This window comes from Cryptomeria japonica, chromosome 11, assembly GCF_030272615.1.
Source record: "Cryptomeria japonica chromosome 11, Sugi_1.0, whole genome shotgun sequence".
In the NCBI taxonomy this organism is placed as follows: domain Eukaryota; kingdom Viridiplantae; phylum Streptophyta; class Pinopsida; order Cupressales; family Cupressaceae; genus Cryptomeria; species Cryptomeria japonica.
This window is the reverse complement of record NC_081415.1, coordinates 567463844-567484999: the sequence shown is the minus strand read 5'-3', so window position 1 is coordinate 567484999 and position 21156 is coordinate 567463844. Positions and strand designations below refer to the sequence as shown.

At 36.2% G+C, this 21156-nt stretch overlaps 1 pseudogene; it reads right to left on the bottom strand.

The window, feature by feature from the left end:
* Nucleotides 1-2894: 2894 nt before the first annotated feature.
* On the bottom strand, nucleotides 2895-19308 carry LOC131860334 (caffeic acid 3-O-methyltransferase-like; annotated as a pseudogene).
* Nucleotides 19309-21156: the final 1848 nt, after the last annotated feature.

The window sequence follows — 21156 nt, the reverse complement described above, 5'->3', positions numbered from 1 at the left end:
CGCCACGTTCTTCAGATGGGTCACCACCGACATGGAGGAGTTGGAATTGCTGGGTTCGAGCATCCTCTGCTCCACAGCCGACATGCACCCCAAATCCTCCTTTAATTCCTCATCGCTCGCTTGAATATTTTCTAGGAGATCTTTCCACCTGTATAAGTCCCCTGAGTTCCTCATTTCCGATTCACCTTCTTCTTTGTAAGGCCTCCGTCTGAGAAGGGATATGAGCTTCTCAAGGTTCGGCACGATAAGGGTAAGCTCCATGTTACCGGGAGTGAGTTTAATGGGAACATCATCGGGTACCAGACAAAATTCATTATCTATAGGAACGAGGCATTCAACACAGCTAGTATCATTTTCATCGCCGCTCTCGGCAGGCAGGTGAACACCATTACCACTATGGTGATTATCAGCGTGGTGAATTTTCCTTGTCGGACATAAATATTGCTTATGCCCCGACTCACCAAAATAATGACAGATTTCATTGTCTCCTAATGTGTCATTCAAGACCGCAAATTCACTCACCGTCTCAACTCTCTTTACTTCTCCAAACTCCGAATCTGGTTTTGCCTCTTCAGTTTCCATGAGTGAAACAACCTGGTTCTGTGCCTCCTTGTCTCCAAAGTCTACATCACGCCTATGTCGCCTCCATTTTGGAGCTCTTGACAAACTCTGCACACGGGTTGACCATTTTCTATCATCACGCCACCTCCATTTTGGCTGCTTCTGCCCAAACTGGCGTCAAACCTTATCAAAGGGATGCCTCTCTGTATACCATGGTCGCCGAACTAGCAACTCAAAAACCCGTAATGCTTCTCTAAGTAGTGCATCGCCGGGCCACTTAATATCTAGATATGGCTCACATACCATATCTGCCTCCACCAAGGTGTTTCTTCCTCGCTCCTCTGCTCATGTTTGAGGGAATGGCATTCTTCTTGCCGCCCATCTCACAATCCGAGAGAATTTTGGCATGACATTCTCTATATGTAGAGACTCTGCCGCAAATTGCTTCCCTCTATCTCTGTCTTTAGCATCAACCTGAGGACGATTGAAAATAAGGGCCGAACCAGACTTTGTTTGGGGCAACTCTTTCATCTCATCACAAGCATTATTATCCTCAATTTCGTCAGTGACTGGAGGCTCGATACGCCTCTAACCCTCCATGATCTGTTGATGAGATGATTTCACTTGCATGAATACAACCCTAGCCTTACGAATTGATTTTAGTTTTAAGAAGTGGAGCAACAATTTTGGGATCCAATAGGATGGATAAAGTATTAGGAATTGATTTTAGTTCTAAGAAGTGGAGCAACAATTTTGGGATCCAATAGGATGGACAAAGTATTAATATTGGGGTCACATTTAAATTTTTACATTGTAATATTTTTTTATCAAGGATGTTAGCAAGAGAAATTATGTTGTAGATTTTGCATGGTCCTATCTATTTGGGTAGGGTCATGTCTACTCAAGGATACTAGCACCCTCATAGTGCATTGGAGTTTTGTACAATACAAATAATGTCTTTACAAGTTTTATGGTATCTTTTTTAAGTGCACCAACATCCTATATAAGTCTAACATCATCATTTATGTTGTCTCGAAAAACTAACAAAAGTTTTCTTATTTACTCCTATACCAACATGTTTAAAAAGGACAAATTTGGTGCGTAAGGCACATTTGGCTGATCTATAATAATCAATTCCTTGGGTTGATTCAACAATAATATATGGCAATATGTTGTAAGTGTCCAAAAATACCTATAGGTGCAGGTGTAGGTTGTTTCAAAACAATGATGAATTGTGATGTGTTCTCTTGTAGGATATATCATATGCTCACATGTGGTCTTAGATTCATGTGTGTGTGCACGAGAGAGAGAGAGAGAGAGAGAGAGAGAGAGAGAGAGAGAGAGAGAGAGAGAGAGAGAGAGAGAGAGAGAGAGAGATGTCTTTTAAGCTTCTTAGATCATTAGAGGTGAATTAAGGTTTTGGGGTAGAAAAGGGAAAGTGTTGTGGTGAGAAAGGAAAAGTTTGAATTGGGAAATGGTAAGATGTGCAATTGTGTCCATAAGAAGAGAGAGAGAGAGAGAGAGAGAGAGATGTCTTTTAAGCTTTTTAGATCATTGGAGGTGAATTAAGGTTTTGTGGTAGAAAAGGGAAAGTGTTGTGGTGAGAAAGGAAAAGTTTCAATTTGGAGATGGTAAGATGTCCAATTGTGTCCATAAGAAAAGAGAGAGAGAGAGAGAGAGAGAGAGAGAGAGAGAGAGAGAGTATTTGATGGTAGAAACATTGACGGTGAATGCAAGAAAGCAATTCAAATGTGACAAGGTTCATGTTCAAATGGGAGGAGACAAATTGGAGATGATTCACACTCTATGTTCATTAAAAACAATTAAAGTTATGCTTATTGAGAAAAAATATCAAAAATTTATAATTTAAAAGTGTTAAGCATGTATTTTCCATCTTTATAATTACATAAGCTACTTCTAAATTAAAAAGAAATTTCTACCCAAATTTTTTTTTTTTTTCTTATATAAATTTTATAGATTCAACCAAATTATATAAATAATAAGATCCCTATTCTTAAAAAGACCAAATACACTTTAGCACAATCTATTTATAAGAAAATAATGATATTGTATGTTATCATACACACTAATTAAACTCAACCCCTTCCATGTTGATAATATCTTATAATTAATTGCAATATACAATATGCTAATTAGGATCAACTACTTCGGTATTAATTACCATTTGGAAGCACAAAGATAAATCTTTAGGTATCAGGTGCGGCCATTTCACCTGCTACCATTAGCAAACAACCACACAACTCATGCCTAATGGCCCACATACATAGTGGATAACACAGTCACTTTTGATGGGGGTGTTAGAAATAATGAGATCATTTCTGGAACTCAATAACCCATACTCCATTAACACAACAAATTAGCTTCACACTTCTTGCAAATATCGTTCCTTTTGCAAGGTCTTTGAACTCCTTTGTATGCTCTTTTCCAGCTAGGTTCAATGCCAACATACAAAGATCTACATAAAATGTTTTCTTCGCATAGGAAGAGGTCACTACAGCCACTGGTAAAATGGAATCCATTGCAATAACTTTTCCATTCTCTGGCAAGGCCTTGTGACAATTCTTCAGAAGCTTTAAACAATGATCATCACTCCACTCGTGAAAAATCCACTATTTCTGCTTGAGCTTTGCACAAAATGCATCTTGAGGAGCCTTCATAGCCCAGTTTAGTGAATCTTTCTACTTGAGTTTTAGTGGAATATCTTGTTCCTCTTGATTCCCAAAGTTTTCAAGAACCCTATAGCCATCTTTAGCATTATATTGTCCTGTTTTAGAACAAGACCATATAAGAGAATCTTTCCCTCTTCTAGGATTAATATTTCTCTCTCTAATGAGATTTGATAGCTGGTTGATTTCAACAGTAGGAATAGGCAATCCCTCGAATTGCTTCCAGCTCCATCCTTGCATTCTACTAGCCCTGTCCAAAACCAAATAATCACTAACTCAAGATCCCCAATGCTATTGAAGCCAATGGTTAGCTGTTGGGAAATTGAGAGAGTTGTCAATGCTTGGATATCCTCCCCATGAGTCTTCCGAGAAAAGGCTAGAGGATCCATCGTGGATATCCCAAGACAAAGAGTTTGCAATTAAATTTTTGCATGTGACAATGAAATTCCAAGTCCTTGATCCCTTTGGATAAGAATTCGATCTTAGAAGATTTTGAGGATCCCCATCTATAAGGTATTTTGTTGCCATTATCCTTACCCATATTGCTTTAGGGTATTTAATGAACTTCCAAACTAGTTTAGCTTGCAAGGCTTTGTTTTGCAAGTGAATATTTTTTATTTCTAGACCCCCCATGGACTTGGATTTGATGATTTTATCCCATGCAATTAGAGAAATTTTATGTTTTTCTTTAGTGTTTTGCCATAATAAGTTTCTCATCTTTTTAATGATGAAGGAATTTGCATCAGCAGTGAGAGATAAAAAGGATAAAAGGTAGATGGGTAGAGCAGAAATAACTGCTTGGAGCATTACCAACCTACGAATCCATGAGAGCCATTTCCCTTTCCAGGATTTAATATTTTGATCCATCTTTAACTTCACAGGATCCCAAAGTTTTGACTTCCTCAATCCTCTGTTAATTGGGATGCCTAGGTGAATACAAGGAAGAATGCAAGTTTTACAGTTCAAAATTATTCAGATCCTAACCTCTAAGGGGACAGGGGTGGAGATGAATTTTTATTATTATTTTTGTTTGTGGATAATTTGGCTTGAGGCCTTCCCAAAGGATTCTAGGAGCATTTTCAGCTTAATTTCTTCCTTGATCTTTGCTACACCCAACAAGAGGTTATCATCTACAAATTTTGACGCTAGTCAATGAAACATCCAATAAGGATGTTGTATGTCCTATGGCATTCTCTTGTCGGATGGGTGTCAAAATTCTGACGTCAACCCAGAAAACATCCAATGAAGATGATGTATGCCCAATGAAATTCTCTTGTCGAATGAGCGGTAATGGCCGTTGTTGGAAAAAGTCCGAGGTATCTTTAGAATTCTGACATCCACCCAAGAAATATTTGATGAGGATGCTGTATGCCCGACAACATTCTCTCACCGAATGAGTGGTCATGGCCACCGTCGGAAGAGTCCTGGGTGCCATCGAAATTCTGATTCCAGTCAATGAAACATCTGACAAGGATGTTGTATGCTCGATGGCATTCTCTCGCCAGATGAGCGGTCATGGCCATCATCGGAAGAGTCCTGGGTACCATCGAAAATATGATGCCAGTCAAAACGTTACAATTTTCATAAGATATCAATTTTTATTTAATTTTTTTATGATTTGAAAAATGTAACCTTGGAGAGGATTCTCTCCTCTAATACACTCTCTATTTTTCAAAAAATCTAGATATATTTGATATATATTTACAAATAATTAAATAGAATATGTTGACCAAATGTGAACACAACATGACTTCTTCATCTAATTAGAGGAAGAAAATTTGATGTACTTATTTCTTTTAATAAGGACACAAAAGAATGAGTTTCTTATGATGAAAGGTGTGAAAAGAGATAGAGACACTTTGATCGATTATGAATGTAAGAAATTTAAAAATAATTTTTATTCAGAGAATTAAATATGATCTTCCTCATTGAAGTCAATATGTTCCCAAGTTGAATCTGATTCCAAACATGGATTTTTGCCCACCAAAATATGTCCAACATCAACATTTTCTAATTCATGGACATCAATTGGAGATCCAATCTTAGTGGGACTTTCAATCATTGTACCATCTTCAAGTAAAATATTTTCCCAACTTGAATCTAATTCAAAGGTAAAATTTTTGTCCAATGCAAGCATGGCATCAACATTTTCAAGTCTATCAACATAAATCGATTATCTAATTCTAATGGGACTTTCAACCATTGCACCATCTTCTAGCAAAGTGTTGGCAGTATAATCTGATTCACAACAACTCCTAGGTTCTTGTAAATCTCTAAATTAACCTTCAACTTGCTTGGTTTTTGTCTCTGCATTTGGTTTGGTTTCTAACTCTACATTTGGTTGCTCTAGATTATGAGAAGTAGTATTCAAACTACTTTTATGAATAGGCTCCTCACATGTATTGTTATGGAAAATATCATCATCTTCATATTTCTTGAAGTAAATTTCACCTATGTATAATCCATCATCCAAGTTTGGACCCAAGTTCAACTCGGGTAGCCAACTACTTCTCTCATGTAAAACTGGTGCAAAAGTGGAGTAAAAGCCATTTTCATTTATAACTAAATTCACTTCTGGACAACTACAATTGTTTACATCATTCCTGTATGCTAAAGTTTCAATGTCTCCATTTTCATGTGTAACTGGTTACATATAACAAAACAAGTTAATATCAATATTAGTCAAAAAACTTGACAAAGGCCTCAAATAAGGTATTGTACCATGTCAAATTAAGGAACGAAAGATTTTAGTTCAGGGTAGAGTGCCCCAGCATCCGGTTAGTCTTAAACCATACACACTAAGCAACATATGAAGTCTAGAAAATGTTAGTCAACTTTGAGTGTTTAACACTTTTAAGTCTAGACATGTATTAAGCATAAAAAATGTCAATCAACTCTTAATGTTTAACACTTTTAAGCCTAAAAGTGTAAGCGTAATGTGTATGATTTAAGTCATTACCCAACACCCTAACACACTAATGGACAATGCTTAAATCTAATTTGATCCTACTATTTGGCCACAAAATATGTAGTACCGATTGTAGATTGTTTAATACTTGTTTACATAATTTTATGGTGGGAAACTTTTGTATCCAATTTATCAGGAAGATCTAAACCTAACATTATGGATTGTAGAAGCTTGAAATCTTTCAACAGTTGTAGAGACTCACTTTATATATGTCAAATGCATTTGTTTAAAAGTTTATAAGTAATTTTCAACAAATCCATTTTGTGAAGTTTAGCAAGCCATGAGATGAAGCTAGAAACTAGGTTGTTATTTGAAACTTCTAACCAACTATCTCATGATCTGAGATATCTTGCCAGCCCAAAATTTATTTTTGATGAATCTTTTGTACATTCTCCTGAATTCCAAGCCTGTATGATTCTTGAGTATATAGGAAAACAAATAAGAGAACTAGTGAAGAACATTAACCTAGAAATGTATGCACAAGTGTTTAAGGAATTAAAAGATGAAGTAGATAAGGAAATGAAAGAGACGATCCCTGAAAAGGGAAGAAGATTATTGTAAGAAGAAGGGGTCCTAATCCTACCTAGATGGGATATTAGCTCAGCCATAGGTTTTGACAACTTAAGGAGCAATTAGAACATGAAAGTTAAATTGAGTGTTGGAGTTGCAGATAAGATCTACATTGATCTACATTGGATCAAGATTTCACCCTAATAATAAGTCTTCGTATACTTGAGCCTTATATCCACCATGTAAGAGGCCTCTCAATATTGAGGATCCAAGTCAAATATATGGATATCTTGTTCATAGATTAGAAGACATGAACGTTCTTAAGTCTACAGACCTACCACTTGATGCAACAAAATTTATGAAGGCTCATATTGAAAAACTGGTGAAAGAAAACACATGGTATAAGAGAGAAAATGAGCACTTAAGAGAAGAAAATATGAAGTTTGGAGATATACTGCCATCTTATTGAGGGACTGCTCTGTTGCCAATAATTGATGCACCGGATCCTGAGAAAAGACTAATGAAGGTTACTTCAAAGAGGTCTTATTAGAAACTAGAAGTAATAAAGTTAGTGAAAAGAAAGGAATGGATAGTTCAATAGTGGAAGGCTTTAAAAGCCAATGTTGTCAGAGAGTTAATGAATGATATATTTAAAAAACTGTTGCTACATGTTGACAGATTTTGGACTTTATTTGTTGAAACATAGAAGGCCATTAAAGAGCATGAGAGGTTACAAGGAAGACTAGAATGAAAAAGAGAGGAAGTCACACAAGATCCCGTTCAAGAGAAGTCAAAATATACAGTGAAACAAGTTGATAAATGGATAAAAGTACACAGAAAGTTTAATAAGAAGTTTCAATCAAAGAATTAAATAGATATGATCAAATGAGAGTCACTCATTTCCCCTCACTCCTTAAGGATATTTATAGTAGTTTGAAAATTCTAGAAGAGTGAAAAATGGAGATTATCTAGATGTTACCACAGGCCACAAGTATTATCCTGATTATTGAGAAGTTGTTGAGAATACAAGTGTTAAATTGAATAAAATGTCTTTACTAGAATTTTGAATGAAGCATGTCAATGGCCTCAATGGTGTATATGCTAACCAAAAGTATATTGAACATTTGTCACAACTGAATTTATTTCTAACCTATACAAAATGAAGGAGAGAGCACTTAGAGACTATACTCCAATTAAGAAAGACCCTTGCCAGACCCAATGGCCATGGGTGTTTATTGAAGAGTGAGGAAAATGGGGGTATCCTCTACATGCATTCAAATATGTCAATCTTCTCAATATATTACGTGTTATGTTTTATTTTCTTTGTTTTCTAATATTTTAGTTGGAATGTCTCGTGTCATCAAGTTGGTTAGGTCAAATCAGCATCATCAGGTTTTGCAGTTTTGTTTTCAAATTCCCTCTAGCACGTGGAGTAAATATTTATGATTTATAAGAAATGTAAAGATTATTTTAGCATATATTTAGTTACAAACGGAATCAAATAAAATTTTGCCAAGTGTGCCAATTGATCTGAAGCTTGTTGCTCCCTAGTATTACAAATGAGAAATCAAGATCATTGGCAAAGGTTCTAGAATAGACATTTGGATGGGTAGCTTGTATGTAGTGTAATTTTTTTTAAGTAATGGAATGCAATTTGCAAAAAAAGTTTATATCTATGATATTGTATCAACCATTTTGAAAAATTATGGATGTATTGGTTTGTCTTTGTTCTCTTTGTGTGAATGTGTAATGTATTTCATAAGTTTCTTTCAAGAAGAGAATTCGTCTCTAAGGACGTTGTAGTGAATATGAGTATATGTGTTGTGATCATTGAGTAGAATTGTGGGTGCATATCTAATTAACATTTGTATAATGCATAAGTGTTTGGATTAGATGATTAGATTTAAATCAATTCTGGATATAAAATATACATGCTATTTGACTCCATGGCCCTAGGAATCAATCATCAATCTATCTTTGTTCCAAATTTATTTCAGAAATGTCTCAACTATGAAGATCTCTTTTAAATTTATTTTGTAGGATTAGCTTTAGTTTAGGTTTTATTCCCAATTGTTAATTTGATGATGATAAACCAAGAATGCAGCCACATTCTAAGACAATTAATCATTTTCTTGGTATATTTTCATTGGAATATATCTACTATATATGCAATATTTGCAAGTTATCTATATGGAAACTTTGATTATTGCAAGGTATACTCACTTAGGTTTAGTAGAGCCTAAAGAGTAGGAGATTACTCAATCCTATAATTAAAATATCATTTGTTGGCCACTAATCCAAGGGTTTGAAGATTGAAATTTGCATTTCATAGGAAATCCTCAGGCAATCAGATGAAGTAACCAACGAGTAGTTTAGGTTTAGGAATTTCTATGAATTTGTAACCTAGTGATATATAGCTAGCAAAACCATCTTCTGTAAGTCTAGAATGGATTCATTTTATGTGGGTTACACCTAGATAGTCCTATGATCTATATAGGGGTTATTGAGGTAGCAAACTATTTTTTGTTCAATGACATTCTTCAGGGCTAAGTAAACAAGTTGGGTTTGATTCTTTTTATAGTGTAATGGTCCATTTTGTTCAAATTTGTTATCTGTTAAGGTATTAGTCTAGGAAAACCCTCATGAATCTAAGTTGAATTCAAAATGTAGGAGATATAACCTACTCTCGTAGAGTTGGCCTCTAACCCTCCATGATCTGTTGCTGAGATGATTTCACTTGCAAGAATACAACCCTAGCCTTATGAGTTGATTTTAGTTCTAAGAAGTGGAGCAACAATTTTGGGATCCAATAGGATGGACAAAGGTATTAATATTGGGGTCACATTAAAATTTTTACATTGTAATATTTCTTTGTCAAGGATCTTAGCAATAGAAATTATGTTGTAAATTTTGCATGGTCCTATCTATATGGGTAGGGTAATGTCTACTCAAGGGTACTAGCAGCCTCATATTACATTGGAGTCTTATACAGTACAAATAATGTCTCTACAAGTTTTTTGGTATCTTTTATAAGTGCACCAATATCCTATATAAGTCTAGCATCATCATTTATGCTGACTCAAAAAATGAACAAAAGTTTTTGTACTTACTCATATACCAGCATGTTTAAAAATGAAAAATTTGGTTCCTAAGGCACATTTGGGGGATCTATAATAAACAATTCATTGGTTTGATTCAACAATAATATATGGCAATATGTTGTAAGTGTCTAAAAATACATATAGGTGCAGGTTTAGGTTGTTTCAAAACAATGGTGAATTATGATGTGTTCTCTTGGAGGGTATCTCATATTCTCACATTTGGTCTTAGATTTATGTGTGTGCACAAGAGAGAGAGAGAGAGAGAGAGAGAGAGAGAGAGAGAGAGAGAGAGAGAGAGAGAGAGAGAGAGAGAGAGAGAGAGAGAGAGAGAGAGAGAGAGAGAGAGAGAGATTAATATCTTTCAAGCTTCTTAGATCATTGGAGGTGACTTAAGGTTTTGTGGTAGAAAATGGAAAGTGTTGTGGTGAGAAAGGAAAAGTTTGAATTGGGGGATGGTAAGATGTGCAATTCAAAGAGAGAGAGAGAGAGAGAGATGTCTTTTAAGCTTCTTAGATCATTGGAGTTGAATTAAGATTTTGGGGTAGAAAAGGGAAAGTGTTGTGGTGAGAAAGAAAAAGTTTGAATTGGGAGATGGTAAGATGTCCAATTGTGTCTATAAGATAGAGAGAGAGAGAGAGAGAGAGAGAGAGAGAGAGAGAGAGGAGAGAGAGAGAGAGAGAGAGAGAGAGAGAGAGAGAGAGAGAGAGAGAGAGAGAGAGAGAGAGAATGGTAGAAATATTGACAGCTAATGGAAGAACGCAATTCAAATGTGACAAGGTTCATGTTCAAATGGGAGGAGACAAATTGGAGATGATTCACACTCTATGTTCATTAAAAACAATTAAAGCTATGCTTATTGATTAAACATGTCAATTTTTTTTTTTTAAAGTGTTAAGTATGTATTTTCCATCTTTATAATTACATAAGCTACTTCTAAATTAAAAAGAAATTTCTACAAAAAATTATTTTTCTTTCTTATATTAATTTTATAGATTCAACCAAATTATATAAATAATAAGATCCCTATTCTTAAAAAGACCAAATACACTTTAGCGGAATCTATTTATAAGAAAATAATGATATTGCCTATTATCATACACACTAATTAAACTCAACCCCTTCCATGTTGATAATATCTTATAATTAATTGCAATATACAATATGCCAATTAGGCTCAACTACTTCGGTATTAATTACCATTTGGAAGCAAGAAGATAAATATTTGGGTATCAGCTGGGGCCATTTCAACTAGTACCATTACCAAACAACCACACAACTCATGCCTAATGGCCAACATACATAGTGGATAACACGGTCAGTTTTGATGGGGGCATTTCTGGAACTCAATAACCCAGACTCCATTAACACAACAAATTGGCTTCACACCTCCTGCAAATCGTGTTTCTTTTGTAAGGTCTTTGAACTCCTCCTCTGTATGCTCTTTCCCAACTGGGTTGAATGCCAACATGAAAAGATCTCCATGAAATGTTTTTTTGGCATAGGAAGAGGTCTCTGCAGCCACTGGCAAAATGGAATCCACTGCAAGAACTACGGCTTGTCTCTGCCTTCAACTGATCTAGGTTTTCCAACAATATTGGATAATCACAGACATAATTTCCAGTCTTCTATTTCATTCTGATCTTTTCTTAAGTTGTGGGTCAAATTTCAGAATCCTCTATCAAGAAGCAGAAAGCAAAAGAATACAAAAGTGTCAGAAATCAAACTATAGATCATAAACTTTGATCTAAAACATAACAAACTACTAAATCCTCTAATTTAATATCTATTAAGGTATTACTTTAGGAATACCCTCATGAATCTAAGTTGAACTCAAATTGTAGGAGATATAACATACTCTCGTAGAGTTGGCCTCTAACCCTCCATTATTTGTTGCTAAGATGATTTCACTTGCAAGAATACAACCCTAGCCTTACGAGTTGATTTTAGTTATAAGAAGTGGAGCAACAATTTTGGGATCCAATAGGATGGACAAAGGTATTAATATTGGGGTCACATTTAAATTTTTACATTGTAATATTTATTTGTTAAGGATGTTAGCAAAATAAATTATGTTGTAGATTTTGCATGGTCCTATTTATATGGGTAGGGTCATGTCTACTCAAGGGTACTAGCACCCTCATAGTATATTGGAGTCTTGTACAATAATGTCTCTACAACTTTTGTGGTATCTTTTATAAGTGCACCAACATCCTATATAAGTCTAGCATCATCATTTATGTTGTCTCAAAAAACTAACAAAAGTTTCCTATTTTTCTCTATACCAACATGTTTAAAAAGGACAAATTTGGTTCCTAAGGCACATTTGGGGGATCTATAATAATCAATTCCTTGGGTATTTTCAACAATAATATATGACAATATGTTGTAAGTGTCTAAAAATACCTATAAGTGCAGGTTTAGATTGTTTCAAAACAATGGTGAATTGTGATGTGCTCTCTTAGAGGATATCTCATATGTTCACATGTGGTCTTAGATTCATGTGTGTGCACACGAGAGAGAGAGAGAGAGAGAGAGAGAGAGAGAGAGAGAGAGAGAGAGAGAGAGAGAGAGAGAGAGATGTCTTTTAAGCTTCTTAGAACATTGGAGGTGAATTAAGGTTTTGTGGTAGAAAAGGGAAAGTGTTGTGGTGAGAAAGGAAAAGTTTGAATTGGGAGATGGTAAGATGTGCAATTGAGAGAGAGAGAGAGAGAGAGAGAGAGAGAGAGAGAGAGAGAGAGAGAGAGAGAGAGAGAGAGAGAGAGAGAGATGTCTTTTAAGCTTCTTAGATCATTGGAGGTGAATTAATGTTTTAGGGTAGAAAAGGAAAAGTGTTGTGGTGAGAAAGGAAAAGTTTCAATTGGGAGATGGTAACATCTCCAATTGTGTCCATAAGAAAAGAGAGAGAGAGAGAGAGAGAGAGAGAGAGAGAGAGAGAGAGAGAGAGAGAGAGAGAGAGACCATAAGAAAAGAGAGAGAGAGAGAGAGAGAGAGAGAGAGAGAGAGAGAGAGAGAGAGAGAGAGAGAGAGAGAGAGATGTAAGTATTTGATGGTAGAAACATTGATGATGAATGGAAGAAAGCAATTCAAATGTGACAAGGTTGATGTTCAAATGGGAGGAGACAAATTGGAGATTATTCACACTCTATGTTCAGTAAAAACAATTAAAGTTATGTTTATCGAGAAAAAATGTGAAAAAAAAAAATTTAAAAATGTGGTATGTATTTTCCATCTTTATAATTACATAAGCTACTTCTAAATTAAAAATAAATTTCTAAAAAAAAATTATTTTTCTTTTTTATATAAATTTTATAGATTCAACCAAATTATATAAATAATAAGATCCCTATTCTTAAAAAGACCAAATACACTTTAGCACAATTTATTTATAAGAAAATAATGATATTGCATGTTATCATACACACTAATTAAACTCAACCCCTTCCATGTTGATAATATCTTATAATTAATTGCAATATACAATATGCCAATTAGGCTCAACTACTTCGGTATTAATTACCATTTGGAAGCAAGAAGATATATATTTAGGTATCCGGTGGGGCCATTTCATCTACTACCGTTATAAAAAAACCACACAACTCATGCCTAATAGCCAACATAAATAGTGGATAGCACAGTCACTTTTGATGGGAGCGTTTTCGAAATAATGAGATCATTTCTGGAACTCAATAACCCAGACTCCATTAACACAACAAATTGGCTTCACACCTCCTGCAAATCCTGTTTCTTTTGCAAGGTCTTTGAACTCCTCCTTTGTACGCTCTTTTCCAACTGGGTTGAATGCCAACATGCAAAGATCTACATGAAATGTTTGCTTGGCATAGGAAGAGGTCTCTAGAGCAAGAACTACGGCCAATATCTGCCTTCAGCTGATCTGGGTTTTCCAACAATATTGCATAATCACAGACATAATTTCCAGTCTTCTATTTGATTCTGAGCTTTTCTTAAGTTCTGGGTCAAATTTCAAAATCCATTCTCAAGAAGAAGAAAGCAAAAGAATGGAAAAGTGCCAAAAATCAAACTATAGATCATAAAATTTGATCTGAAACATAAAAAAATTACCACAATCAAATCTTAATATAAAGAATTAATATAAAGAAAATATGAACCAAAAATGTATGATTCATAGAAGATTTCCTGCAAAATTGCATCTGAAGAGAATTATAAAGCAGAATCACTGGGATAGCTAAGTATACCTTTTTCCAGAAATGAACGAGTTCAATAAACATAATAAAAATAAATAAATAGTTGGCAAAAATCTTAATGAGCTATTTAAACAAGTAGATTAACTATCTAGGGAATGAAAAGATGTCTCATACATTCATAAAAATAGCTCGGCTAGATGGTACGCTGTCGAACATATCTCCCCCAACATGTGGAACCCCTGAAACAAAAAAATCATCACAAAAGGGATTTTACTACGGAAAAACACTCCAACCAAAATCCTAGCTTAAAAGATGTCATATCTCTTTTCACTATTAATCTAAGCAATCATTAGCTGCCTACATGTATCCCTAGATCTCTGGAAACCATGGGTTTGGGGTCTGAATTCAGTAGTAAACTAATATTCTATTGGATAACACTCACCTGGAAACTGAGAAGCTGCCACAACATGAGGCTGATAAAAATTCACTCCGCTTATACGGGGTACTAGGAAACTATAAGATTAAGAGTAGATCCAACTCCACCTCCTACATCCACCAGCTCCTCCAAATCCTTAAAACCTTCATATGTCTCCAGAATCCTTCCCATCATAAGTGTAGAGTTCTCATCGATAGCCCTATTAAAAACCCTGTTGAATCTCTGGTCTTTGGCAGGATACTTAAATGCATTCACCCCATGTGCCTTGGTGAATGGCTGGCTCCCTTCAACAACAACATCCTTAAGATAATACCAAGTGTCTATGAACACCTTGTCTTGGTTCATCAAGATCAGTGGTGCCAAGGACAGGCCATCCTTGTTCTGCACATGGTATTTGCGGAGAGGAGTTAGACCATAGATCCTCTCAGGCTTTCTATTCTTGTGGTTACAGAACAACTAGGGAGGGAATGACTTGCTAGAACTCTAAGAATCTTATCTACAGTAATTGCTGCATCTGGGTTTGTTTTTTCTTGGTTGATAAAAGGCAAAGCTAGAATAATATATTGATTTTAAAGAGAATTTACATCAAGAAATGACATTTTTCTAAAATGGTTCAGTAGGGCCTAAACACTGTGAAAATAAAGCTATGTTCATGAGTATGCACAGAAAGAGAAAATCACATCCAAAATCCTAAAATTCTCTAAACTTAGAGTAGGATTTGAGTGTTGATTACAATTCATTTATCCTTTTCAAAAAATCTATTCAAGGTTTTTTAAAATTTATGTCTAATGCTACGTTAAATTTTCTTTGTAAGTTTAGAATTAACAGAGAAATAAAAAAGAGCCAACTATGTGCTCTGTAGCGGCCTCAAAAAAGAACAAACCACCTGTAAATCTATCTATTTAATCCTCTCCTTGAGGCATGGGCAGAGGCATAGGGGCACGACCTCTTCCGAGACCCATTCGTGGAGGACGACCCCTTCCTCGACTAGAAGCACGACTTGGGGACCCTCTGCTTCTATTTTGGGAGGCAATTCTATGGGCCCAAACCCAACCACATTAGCTACTCAAGCAAAGTCTAGGAATTCTTCTTCCCTACCTGTGTCCTTCGGATTGTCCCCCAAAAACCTCAATTTAAAAATCCTGAGGGTCATGCCAGCAAAGGATTTACGCTTTTGTAAGTCCTTTCCCGTCAGGTTTAGCTAAAAAGGATAGAATTTAATCAACTCTCTCAGGACATTGAAGAGGATTCTCTCACTCGGACACGGAGTGCCAGAATCATGTCGCACTTTGTTTAGGACTTCTTGAAATTCATGCAAGATGTCACCTAGGAAGAGTCATTTGGTGAGGTTCCAGACTTCCTGTTTATCAAGCTTGAGGTCCATCAAGGAGGAAAAAAACCAAGATGAAATGTTCGTATTATCTCAGGGGTATTCATCTTTGCTGATATGCCCACTACCAAGAATGAGCTTAACAACCAGGATGACTATTAGCTCAGGAACTAAGAGGAGCCTCTTCAATCTCAGGTCTGTGATTTGTCTGAAAGAGACTTGGCGGATTGAGGCAGAGAGAGAGATGGGGGTATCCGCTCTAAAGTATGAGATTGGTGTTGGGAAGACACTCATTATAAACCTGAACGACTCCTCCCTAGACATCGCTTAGAAACCTATAGTAGCTTTAGCTTGTTTGAAGATGGTTGGAGAGAGAATCCGGTTGATAGTCTTGCAGAGGAAGCCAAATAAAAGCTAATAAACGTCATCTTCAACATGCATTTAATAAAAAATGCCTTGCAATTAATTCGCCTGCAAAGGTGGCAAGGGATATCTGTCTAGCATCATGCCAAATCTTGAGGCTAAAAAATTGTGCTCTTTTCAATGGATAGCGCATGCCTCGTACTTGCAATAACAGCGGACTGCAGGCTGTCTTTTCAGGATGAAAGTGGGAAAAATCGGTTTTAGAAAGGCCAAAATAAGATGACATCATAGTTGACGTGACAATTTCACTTTTGATAAGCTGGCGGAAAAGTTTGAATTTGAAAAGATAGCCGTTTAGACCAAGCTGGCAGAATTTTTTTATGTCTGACGTATGAAAACAAGAATCCACTACTAAGCATTATTGATATACTCGCTGTAGCTTTAACCATGATTAATGATGTCCTTCTCCCACCAATGTAAAGAAAGGCCTTCTGCTGTAGTTTTTGAGAGAGTCTGCTTCTGTGTTACCCTCTTTGTAGACATGTTTAGCCTTATATTGCTCTAATTTGATCAAAATATCAGTTATGCTGTCCAAAATCACCTGTACCCACTAGTTTGGGGTTCTTCTCAATTTAATTGCATTGATTGCTATATCTAAATCTCCCTCTACTATGAGGTTTCTTATCCCATGTTTGTGGCAATCAAGTAAGCCTAGGAGCAAAGCTTTGTATTCTGTTATGTTGTTAGTATCTGGTGGCAGTGGCATGGCCATCTTTCCAATTACTATTCCTATATGATCTCTAACCACATATCCTATACTTGAAGCACCTGGATTTACTTTGGAGGATCCATCAAATTTTAGCTTGAACCAACCCTGTTTACAGGGAGACCATATACCATCCTTTCTTGCACTAGGTTTTCTCCCAAAGGAAGGAGGAATCTTGATCCCTTGCCATTTTTTTCTTATACTGTCACCCCAAGTAGAAATTCTTTTGCTAGAATCTATTGAGAAGGCTAGTTTGCAATTTACTACCTCAACGATTGATGTTTCAATTGAGGATAAAACTGATTCAAATATTCTTGCTTTGTCATAAAAAAGACTTCAATTCCTTTCTTTCCAGATTTCCCAAACAAGGCAAGAAGGAGAGATTTCCAAAATATGACTTAAAGTGCTTTCCTTGGAAGTAAGTGGCCAACATTGAAAAAGAGTGATTATATCATTAGGGAGGGTTGTTATAGACCCAAGTTTTGTAAAAAACCATTGCCAATATTTTGAGGCAAATGGGTAGTTTAAAAGGAGATTGTCTACTATTTCTCCTTGAGCTTTGGACAAAATGCATCTCGAGGGCCCTTCATAGCCCATTTTAGTGAATCTTTCTGCTGTGAGGATCCTCTTTTTGAAAGCCAACCATGGAAAGATTCCTGCTTTTGGGATAATCTTGCTACTCTAAAATAGTTTTAGTGGAATATCCTGTTCCTCTTGATTCCCAAAGTTTGCTAGAATCCTATAGCCATCTTAGGCATTATATTGTCCTATTTTAGAACAAGCCCATATAAGAGAATCTTTCCCTCTTCTAGGATTAATATTTATTACTTTAATGAGCTCCGATAGCTGGTTGATTTCAATAGTAGGAATAGGCAATCCCTCCAATTTCTTCCAACTCCATCCTTGCATTCTACTAGCCTTGTCCAAAACCAAATAATTACTAACTCGAGATCCCGAATGTTGTTGAAGCCAATGCTTAGCTAGTGGAATATTGAGAGAGTTGTCAATGCTTGGATATCCTCTCCATGAGTCTTCCCAGAAAATGCTAGAGGATCCATTGTGGATATCCCAAGACAAAGAGTTTGCAATTAAATTTTTGCATGTGACAATGAAATTCTAGGTCCTAGATCCCTGTGGATGAGAATTATATCTTAGAAGATTTAGAGGATCCCCATCTATAAGGTATTTTGTTCCCATTAACCTTACCTATATTTCTTTGGGGTCTTTAATGAACTTACAAACTAGTTTAGCTCCCAAGGCTTTGTTCTGCAAGTGAAGATTTTTAATTCCTAGACCCCCCATGGACTTGGGTTTGATGATTTTATCCCATGCAATTAGAGAAATTTTATGTTTTTCTTCAGTGTTTTGCCAAAAGAAATTTCTCATATTTTCAATTATGAAGGAATTTGCACTAGTAGTGAGGGATAAAAAGGATAAAAGGTAGATGGGTAGAGTAGAAATAACTACTTGGAGCATTACCATCCTACTAGCCCATGAGCACCATTTCCCTTTCCAAGAGTTAATATTCTGATCCAGCTTTAACTTCAGAGGATCCCAAATTTTTGAGTTCCTCAATCCTTTGTTAATTGGGATGCCCAAGTCAATATAGGGAAGAATTCCTCTTTTACTATTCTAAATTATTAGGATCTTAGCCTCTAAGGGGGCAGGGGTGGAGAAGAATTTAATTTTTTATTTTTCTTTGTTCATAATTTGGCCTGAGGCCTTCCCAAAGGATTCCAGGAGCATTTTCAGCTAAATTGCTTCCTTGATCTTTTCTACACTCAACAAGAGGTTATCATATAAAAATTTTGATGCCAGTGAATGAAACATCTGATGAGGATGTTGTATGTCCTATGACATTCTCTCGTCGAAAAGGTGTCAAAATTCTGACTTCCACCCAGGAAACATTCTCTTGTCAGATGAGGGGTCATGGCCGCTGTTGGAAGAGTCCTGGGTGTTGTCGTAATTCTGATGTCCACCCAGGAAACATTCGACGAGGATGCTGTATGACCGATGACATTCTCTCGCCAGACGAGCCATCATGGCTACCATCAGAAGAGCCCTGGGTGCCATGGGAATTTCGACAACAGTCAAAGAAACATACAATGATGATGTTGTATGTTTGATGGCATTCTCTCATCGGATAGGTGTCGGAAATCTAATGTGCACCCAGGAAACATCCGACAAGGATGTTGTATGGCCAATGGAATTCTCCTGCCGAATGAGTGGTCATGGTCACTGTCGGAAGAGTCCTGGGTGCCATCAGAATTCCGATGCCAGTCAAGGAAACATCCGACGAGCATGTTGTATGTCGTATGGCATTCTCTTGTCGGATAGGTGTCAGAATTCTGACGTCCACCCAAGAAACATCTGACGAGGATGTTGTATGCCCATCGACATTCTCTTGTTGGATCAGCGGTCATGGCTACCATCGGAAGAGTTCCCGGTGTCGTCAGAATTCCAACGTCCACCTAGGAAACATCCAATGAGGATGTTGTATGCCCGATGACATTCTCTTGCCAGATGAGCGGTCATGGCCACCGTTGGAAGAGTCCTGGGTTCCCTCGGAATTCCGACTCTAGTCAACGCAACATCCAATGAGGATGTTGTGTGTCCTATGACACTCTCAATGTTATATTTTATGGATGGTTGGTAAATGTTCTGTGGTTTATATTTGTGCTTAAGTATTATATCTATTGTTCTGGTATGTATTCTAGTAATAAGGTTTTAATTCTTAAAGTTCTATAATCTATTGACAACTGATTCACCCCCCCTCTGAATTGTCCTCTGATTATCTGAGCTATCTAACAACAGGTACATGCTAAATGTGGTCAAAAGTTTTTGTGGAACTTTTTTTAGAGTGGACATGGAAAAGGAGAACATGATGGCGTGCACTTCACCAATATAAACTTGGAGGTAACAACATATGAAATTCAAGTGAGATAGTAGAATGGTGCAAAAATCATTTTGGTGCACATGACACAACATACAAAAAATGCTATTTTGGGGAAGTTATAGATTTTGATCGATCATAATTGCCAATCAATTAATGGCATTAGAAGTTTGCATCAAGTGATGACTATAGGACATAGCAAACCTCTTGTGATTTAGGTTAGATAAATATCATGTTTTTGTGTTGATTGCATTGAAAACAATGCAAATATTCAACAATGTCAGAACATTAGAGATGAATTTGCTTCATAATGGAAGATGAAACAATTTGTCATAGTGCCTCCTTTTGAAGATAGTGACATTTTAGATATTCATGATCCTATAGATTTAGCTGATTATGAACGTGTTTCTGATTTAGTTGTGTAAGGTACACTTGCACTTTATTTAAATATACTTACGATTTTTCATGTACTTTGTTTAAATTTTAATTCAATATGAATTCTTTTTACACTCTACCATGCACTTTATAATTTAATGGTTTGTATTTTGCCATATATGGGTGATAATTTTGTTGTGCTTGCAGATCCTAACAATGTAGAAGGTGTTGACTATTACCTACTATGATGCACAAAACCAAAATGTAAATTGTCAGAATCAGTGGAAGATGTTGATGGGGAACAATATCCTACTGGATCCATCATTGTTGAAGGTACTTATTATCAATAAACGAAGATAGATAACAATGGTGTTACATTTACTGAATACATGCCCAACCAAAATGTTTTGCATTATAGTCATTTAGTTATAGCAATGTGATTACATTTTCAAACTTTACAAAAAAGAGTTTGTATCTCCCAAAACTGGTGGCTTCCTATCGAAGATTATGAAAGGATATTAGAGATAGTAAAAAATAGAGAGGATCCATATTTTTTATTTTAATTTTTAATAGATTAATAGCTACAGAGGGGTGGTACCCTTGTATTAATAAAATTTGAGAAATACGTACTTGGTTTAGAAAGAGTCATAGAGGGAAAGAACCAGGGAGAAAACCCCCTACCATTGCTCCAATAGTTAACAAAAAGGCTAGCCAAGTTGGCAAAGATCCTAACAAGCTAGAAAAAAGAGACAACCAGAGGAGAACAAAATGTCGATTCAAACCAAAAGCCTACAATTATCTAAACAATGCAAGAAGATGGGATATGGAAAACCAAAGAGGATCATAGCACAGGTCAAAGAGGTCAATACATTTAGGATTCTTGATTGCTTGAGCCTGGGTCCTCGTCACTGGGAGCACAAGCATTGGCTACATCCAAAATTACCAGGCAGTCATTCCCGCAAGTAGCATGAGCCAATGCTTTCGCTTTTTCTCAGGGGTGGTG